Source organism: Sapajus apella, unplaced genomic scaffold, assembly GCF_009761245.1.
Source record: "Sapajus apella isolate SASKATOON/1434 unplaced genomic scaffold, GSC_monkey_1.0 scaffold111, whole genome shotgun sequence".
NCBI lineage: Eukaryota > Metazoa > Chordata > Mammalia > Primates > Cebidae > Sapajus > Sapajus apella.
In genome coordinates this window covers 1239955-1248346 of record NW_022437051.1, presented here as the reverse complement: position 1 = coordinate 1248346, position 8392 = coordinate 1239955, and positions in this window count along the sequence as shown.

Genomic DNA, 8392 nt, shown 5'->3' with positions numbered 1-8392 from the left:
TCCTCCCTCCCTTCCTTCCTTCCTTCCCTTCCTTCCTTCCTTTCCTTCCTTCCTTCCTTCTTCTTCCCTCTCTTCCTCTCCTCCTCCTCCTCCTTCTTCTTCTCTCTCTCTCTCTTTCTCAGCTCTTGCTCTGTCATCCAGGCTGGCATGCAGTGGTATGATCATAGCTCACAGCATCCTTGAACTCCTGGGCTCAAGTGATCCTCCCACCTCAACCTCCCAAGTAGCTGGGACTACAGGTCCACACCACTGCACCTGGCTAATCTTTACATGTTTTTTTGTAGAGACGGGGGTCTCATGATGTTGTCCAGGCTGGTCTTGAACTCTTGGCCTCAAGTGATCCTCCTGCCTCCGCCTCCCAAAGTTCTGGGATTACAGGTGTGAGCCATTTGATTTCTTTTTGTTTTTGTATTTTGAGTATGTATTGCCTTTGTTTTTAATATAATTGAATTACTAGTTTATATACATATATTTTTCCAATGTTTTATTTCCATAGGTTTTTGGGGAACAGATGGTATTTGGTTACATGAGTGAGCTCTTTAGAGGTGATTTCTCAGATTTTGGTGCACCCATCACCAAACATATACACTCAGCCCCCTTCCAGCCTTTCCCCTGAGTCCCTAAAGTCCGTTGTGGCATTCTTGTGCTTTTGCGTCCTCATAGCTTAGCTCCCACTTATGAGTGAGAATATACGTTTGGTTTTCCATTCCTGAGTTACTTCACTTAGAATAATGGTCTCCAATTCCCTCCAGGTTGGAGTGGAATCTCCATTAATGAATTAATGCACTGCCATTCATTCATTCCATTTCGTGGCTGAGTAGTATTCCATCATATATATACCACAGTTTTTTTATCCACTAGTTCATTGTTGAACATTTGGGGTGATTTCTTTATTACACCTAGGGATGCTGCTTTGAAGCATTATTTATTCTATGTGTAAAGGGGCAACGCCATGTCTGGCACCTAGGGAAACAATTTGTAATTTGAATCTGTGTTCATCACGATCAGGTTCCCCCTGTCTCTCCCATTGCAGCCTCCCCCAGCTCGGCCAGGCACCCACGTCAGTCATCACTGGGGACAGGGTTTCTGTACCACAAGGCAGCTTTCTTCTGTGACTCCTTTGGTTGCCCTCTCTGTCTTCTGCCTGCAGGCTTCGTCTTCTCTCTCATCTGGAGGCCCCAAGGCTTGGCTCCAGTGTCCTTGCTCTGCGGGCAATTTGTTCTCCTCCTGCCCTTCCCAGCCGTCTCCTGGCCCTTCCTGGAGGGGACATCTAGTCTAGAAACACGGTGCAGCGGATCCTGCCTGGAATGGGGCTGCATTTCCCCCCTTGTCCTGTCATGTGTTGGGGAGGGGAAATAGATCCTGGGGTGCAGAGAAGGAAGAGAGAAGAGGTGGGAGGGAAACACCCTGACAACAGCCGAATGGTGCCTTCCAGGTGACCTGTGTTGAAGGGAGCCTAAGCTAACTTAGTCGTTAGCAAGTCAGGGGTCTGGCTAAGGACTGTTGGACTTAAAATGCATTTAATTTAGAGGCCCTTTTAAAGACGAAGACCACAAAACTGTGACTAGAAAATTAAGTGCAGAGCCGGAACAGAGGTCCATATTAGGAAGAGGCTTTGAAATGTCATCGGCTTCACATTGAATCTGCCTCTCTGCACCATGTGTAGCTGAATTTTAGTCAAGAGTCGCCTAAGCTGTTGGATATGGTGAGGCATGGCTATTCCTTCACACCCCCACTATGAACGAATGAGCAGACATTCCTGAGGACATTTCTTAGCCAAATATTCATCCTAAGCGGGCACAACACGGTTTATACAACCTGTCCTACCATTCAATGACACCTCAGCACCTGGCCTTTTAGGTGATCCAAGCATGCAGCCTGTCAAGGTAAGCCAGCGATACCCTCAAGGTCACATTCTGTGCCTTCCCAGTGGCCTCAAGCAGTCTGACTTCACTGCGCTCTGCCCAAGGATCAGACCTTGAGTGCTGTCCTGGGGGTACCCAGCACTGGTGATGGCTCTTCAGTGCCCGGTTCATGTAAGGCTGGGGAGTGATGACAAATAATTTTAGTGAATCCACATGCTCTGAATACATTTCATTTCACCAATGGAAGTCATTTTCTAATATTAATTATGCTACTTGATTGCTTCAAGTAGCTTCACCAGTAAAAACCCATTTTTGACATCCAGTATGTTCATTTGCAAAACATTTAAATTTTTAAATAAATGCATGTATTTATTGTTATTTTAAAAATTGTGGTTAAAAACATGAAATGTAAAATTTACCATGTTTTCTTGAGACAGAGTCTTACACTATCATCCACGCCAGAGTGCAATGGTGCAATCTCGGCTCACTGCAGCCTCCATCTCCTGGATTAAAGCGATTCTCGTGCCTCAGTTTCCTAAGTAGCTGGGGTTACAGGCACACACCACCATGCCCAGCTAAGTTTTGTATTTTTAGTAGAGATGGGGTTTCGCCATGTTGGCCAGGCTGGAACATGCAGCATCGTAACTGCTGTAAGTATACATTTTGATAGCATTGAATACATTCACATTGTTATGCAACCATCGCCACCATCTATCTTCAGAGCTCTTTTCATCTTGCAAAATGAAAACGCTGTCCCCATTAAGCAATAACTCCCCATTCCCTCCTCCCTCAAGCCCCTGGCAATCAGCATTCTGCTTCCTGTCTATGAAGTTGATGACTTTCAAACTGGCATCAGACCACACTTGTCCTTTTGCGATTGTCCCATTTCACTTGGCATAATGTCATTCATTTTGCGGCATGTGTTATAATTTTCTGCCTTTTTAAGGCTGAATTCCGTCACATATATACACCACCTCCGCTTACCCACTCATTTTTCAATGGACGCTTGAGTTGCTTTATGTTTATTGTAAACAGAGCCGTTACGAACGTGGGTGTTTGCATATCTCTTTGTGACCCTGCTTTCAATTCATTTGGGTAGATATCCAGAACTGGGATGGCTGGGTCATGTGGCAATTTAGTTTTAATTTCTTGAGGAACTGCCCTACTGACTTGTAAAATGTGAATTTTGCATGGCGATAATGATAACAGATGAACTTATATTTGTTGCCCCAGTGTATCAGCCTGTTTTCACACTGTTAGACAGAACTACCTGAGACTGGGTAATTTATGAAGAAAAGGAGTTTCATTGACTCACAGTTCTGCAGGCTTAATAGGAAGCATGACTGGGAGGCCTCAGGAAACTTACAATCGTGGTGGCAGACGTAGGGGAAACAAGCACATCCTAGCACAGCGGGGCAGGAGAGATATCGAAGGGAAAAGTGCCACGCACTGTCAAACAACCCAGTCTCATGAGAACTCACTCACTAGCCCAAAAATAGCAAGGGGGAAATCAGCCCCCATGATTCAATCGCTTCCCACCAGGCCTCACCCTAACACACGGGGATTACAATTTGAGATGAGATTTCAGTGGGGACTCAGAGCCAAGCCATATCACCCAGTGTGTGTCCCTTTCTGAGTAAGTGCTGCTGACCACCTCTGGGCTGGGCGTTCTAGAGAGCAGGTGAGAGCTGCTTATCTCTAGAATGCAAGTGTAAACTCATTGCACTTAGATAACATTCCAGCCATTGTTCTGAGATATTACGGCTGTAACTCATGGCGAGAAGACACCCTGAATTCCCTGGCAGATCGGGAAGCTCTTTAACAACGGAGATCAAATCTAGTATTTCTTTTTTTTTTTTTTTTTGGGGACGGAGTTTCGCTCTTGTTACCCAGGTTGGAGTGCAATGGCACGATCTCGGCTCACCACAACCTCCGCCTCCTGGGTTCAGGCAATTCTCCTGCCTCAGCCTCCTGAGTAGCTGGGATTACAGGCACGCGCCACCATGCCCAGCGAATTTTTTGTATTTTTAGTAGAGACGGGGTTTCACCATGTTGACCAGGATGGTCTCGATCTCTTGACCTCGTGATCCACCCGCCTCGGCCTCCCAAAGTGCTGGGATTACAGGCTTGAGCCACCGCGCCCGGCCCGAATCTAGTATTTCTTTGTTTTCCTTCACTTTGTGATAGTTATTCAGTTAAATGTGTCAGAGAGGTAAGAAAGAGATCTGCCTCATCGAAAATCCAAATTCTGGTATTGTGTCTTTACTTTCTCATACAGGGGATTGCTCCACAAGCTGACCATTTCCTTATCCTCACAGCTGCAGAAATCTCCTACTGAACAAACTGACTGAAGGAGGATTTGCATGGGAAAATACAGTTGAAAGCTCCTGTTCATCTCCCCTGTATGGGTATTATTTATTGGTGGGTGGTTTTCTGAGAGAGATGAGACTTCTTATTTTTAATTAATTAATTAATTAATTAATGTAGTGTCAAGGTCTCTCTCTGTCGCCCAGGCTAGAGCTCAGTGATGGCTTCATGGCTCATGGAAGTATTGAACTCCTGGGCTTGAGTCATCTGTCCTCCCACCTCAGCCTCCCAAATAGCTGGAACTAGAGAGCACGCCACCATACCCAGCAAGTTTTTCTACTTTTCGTAGAGATGGGGTCTCCCTATGTTTCCCAGGCTGTCCTCAAACACCTGACCTCAAGTGACCGTCTTGCCTTGGCCTCCCAAAGTGTTGGGATTATAGGCATGAGCCATCACACTTGGCCGGGGCTTCCTGGTTTCAGGATTTGCATCCAGCTGTTGCTGTCCGCCAAGCATCTGGGCTATTCCTTCACACAGTAAAAAGTGGGAAATGGACACTTCCTTGGTCGTTTTGCTGCTGCGGAAGTCCTCACCCTGTTCTTTTTTGAGTCTTTCTCTTAGGTCTGATCATGCAATTCAATTGAGGTGGGAGAGGGGAGGGGAGAGAAAGGAAGTTGGAGGTCAAGGAGGCAGATGAAGTTCCCTTTCCTCTTTGAACTTTGCGGGGACTGATCAAATTGCCACCTCTGCCTGCCTTTGTTCCTCGGCTTCATCTTACTCTCCAATTAACAATAATTCTGCCAGGTGCAGTGATTCACGCCTGTAATCCCAGCACTTCCGGACACCGAGGCGAGAGGATAGGTTGGGGCCGGGAGTTTGAGACCAGTGTGGGCAACACAGCGAGACCTCACCGCTACAAAAAATTTACAGAAAAAAAATAGCCAGGCCTAGAGGCACATCCTGTCGTCCCAGTTACTTGGGAGGCTGAGGTGGAAGGATCGCTTGAGCCCGGAAATTCAAGGCTACAGTGAGCTAAGGCAACACTGCACTCCAGACTGGGCAACAGAGTGAGACCCTGTCTTTCACACACACACACACACACACACACACACACACACACACACGCACACACACACACACACACACACACCCCAACAAAAATGATCCTAATCAGCAGTTAAGCTTGTATCAGATCAAATGACAGAAACCTGAACGTTTGGCGCTGCAGGCTGCAGGCTCACACTGAGGTCTGCTTGCAGGGACTCTGGCTAAGATTTGCTGGAGAGAAAAAAAATCAGCCATCTCATCTTCATTTTTAATTAATGCAGTCACCAGTTTTTCGTTCCAAAGTGTCGCAAGCAGGAAATCAAAGAAGGTCTTGTATAAATAATAAGAAAAAGAGGTTCTATCTATTAGTAATGGAAAGCATTTTCAAGGAGAGCTTGCCAGCGCGCATAGGCTCCACGCTCCCTTCAGGTGAAACCTCTCAAAAATCATAACATAAATTATAGATGTGTCCAAAGCCTTTTAGGATAGGATAGTAAAGATCTCATTTTAATAGTGTCTTAAGTCAAAAGAAAAACATGTAGAACAGCCTCTTATCTAGGTCATAACACAAATCCTTCTAATTCAAGCAAAATGAAAACAACTTTTAGTTTTTTTATGATTGGTTTTTGTTTTAGTTTCGTTACAATTTTGAGAAGGAGCCTGTGAGAGATCATTCTAGGGGTTTGTTTTTATCCTCTCATAGTTTCTCTGAAAAACTTGATCAGGGAGGAGGACAGGGTGATCCTGGTTCATTGGACCTGTCAGATCTGAATCCTCGGCCGGAGAAGGGATGGATTCCCTGCGTCTCCTCCAGCAGTTTGCAATGGTCAGTATGAACTGTCAGTCACGGGGATGCCGAGCTGTGTGCTCAGTCCCCTTCAGGGCTGGTTGATTTCCTCTGGGTTTGTGGTGTTAAACCTGCTGAAATGCACTAGCTGAAGCATGCTGCCTTTAACTCCCATGCTCACGGGGAAATGTCTCTCCAGGACTTGCCAAGGCAACGCAAGCTAATAATCACTTCAGATGGCAACAAGCCCTGAGTATTAGTTGCCATTTACATTTTTATCCGTCTAGAAGAGGTTTCCTCACTCACCGCCACCCTCACTAACACACCCATGAGGTCATCGCGTTTCTCGCCTACCACTCCCTCCTCGCTTTAGCAGATTCTCGAGGAGACTGAAGTGAAAGCATCACGTGGCAGGCAGTCCACAGGAATCCGCTGGGATGCCACTATTTGCTGGCAGTGTCGTGTCTGCCGTACATCATCTTGTGAGCTCATCCCGGTCACCAAAGGAGGCTGGCAGGATGTATGGTTGATAGGAAATGAAAAGACCCAGGTTTGAATGGAGCTCTGACCACTTACTACTCATGCATATCACCTGGACACTTTCTGTTTGAGACAGAGTCTCACTCTGTTGCATAGGCTGGAGGGTGCAGTGGCATGATCATAGCTCACTGCAGCCTCAAACTCCTGAGTTCAAGTGATCCTCCTGCCTCAGCCTCCGAGTAACTAAGAGTGCAGGTGCATGCCAAATGCCTGCTTAATTTTAAACATTTTTTTTTTTTTGAGGCAGAGTTTCACTCTCGTGGCCCGGGCTGGAGTGCAATGCTGTGATCTTGGCTCATTATAATCTCTGCCTCCTGGGTTCAAGCAATTCTCCTGTCTCAGCCTACTGAGTAGCTGGGATTACAGGTGCCCACCACCACGCCCAGCTAATTTTTGTATTTTTTGTAGAGACGGGGTTTCACCATGTCAGGCTGGTCTTCAATTACTGACCTCAGGTGATCCACCCACTCGGCCTCCCAAAGTGCTGGGATTACAGGCGTGAGCCACTGCACTTGGCCAAATTTTTTTTTTTAATTATTTTTTTTTCCATAAAAACAGAGTTTCACTACAGTGCCCAGGTTGGTCTCGAGCTCCTGACCTCAAGCGATCCTCCCACCTCAGTCTCCCAAAGTGCTGGAATTACAGGTGTGAGCCACCACACTGGGCCTGATCCATGCATTTAAACTCCTTGAGGGTTCTATTTTCTGTCATTTGGGAATATACTATTTCTACTTCATATGATCACTAAGGAGACTGAATTTAAAAATGCTCAGTGATAGCTTATAAATATCTCTTTATTCCCCAGTAAAACCTACAAGGCTATGAAACGTTTTGAAGTTGACTGTATTTTGCAGTGAAGTACACCAATTAGCTACTCTCTGTACAAGAGGGCGATTTTGAACGGCGAATGTTAGCAAGCCTGGGTCAAGAGCTCCGAGAACACTGCTGCCCTGGTATCATCACAGCAATGACAAAAGAGTAGAACCTTCATAAGGTAAATTAGAAAACTTCCATGCTACCAGGTAGTTCTTTTATTCCTAAATGAGGAGTGGAATAACTAAAGAAAAATCACAACTGCATTCTTAGAATGGGAATCTGCTGATTCACTAACAGATGCCTACTGATGATGCAACATATATACCAGGTAATATTCCAGGAACAAGTTGTCAGCAGGACAGACGGGCCACTTTCTCTTATGAGTCTTGCATTCCAGTGCAGACACAGAGATAATAAAGAAATAATGGGCTGGGTGCAGTGGCTCATGCCTGTAATCCCAGCACTTTGGGAGGCCCAGGCGGGTGTATCACCTGAGGTCAGGAGTTTGAGACCAGCATGGCCAATATGGTGAAATCCCGTCTCTACTAAAAATGCAAAAATCAGCCGGGTGTGGTGGTGCATACCTGTCGTCCCAGCTACTCAGGTCCCGAGACAAGATAATTGCTTGAACTGGAAGGTGGAGGTTGCAGTGAGCTGAGATAGCACCAATGCACTCCATCACGGGAGGCAGAGCAAGACTTAAAATAATCATAATAATAGGCCGGGCGCGGCGGCTCACGCCTGTAATCCCAGCACTGTGGGAGGCCGGGCGGGTGGATCATGAGGTCAAGAGATCGAGATCATCCTGGTCAACATGGTGAAACCCCGTCTCTACTAACAATACAAAACATTAGCTGGGCATGGTGGCGCATGCCTGTAATCCCAGCTACTCAGGAGGCTGAGACAGGAGAATTGCCTGAACCCAGGAGGCGGGGGTTGTGGTAAGCCGAGATCGCGCCATTGCACTCCAGCCTGGGTAACAAGAGCAAAACTCCGTCTCAAAAAAAAAATAATAATAATACAATAGTAT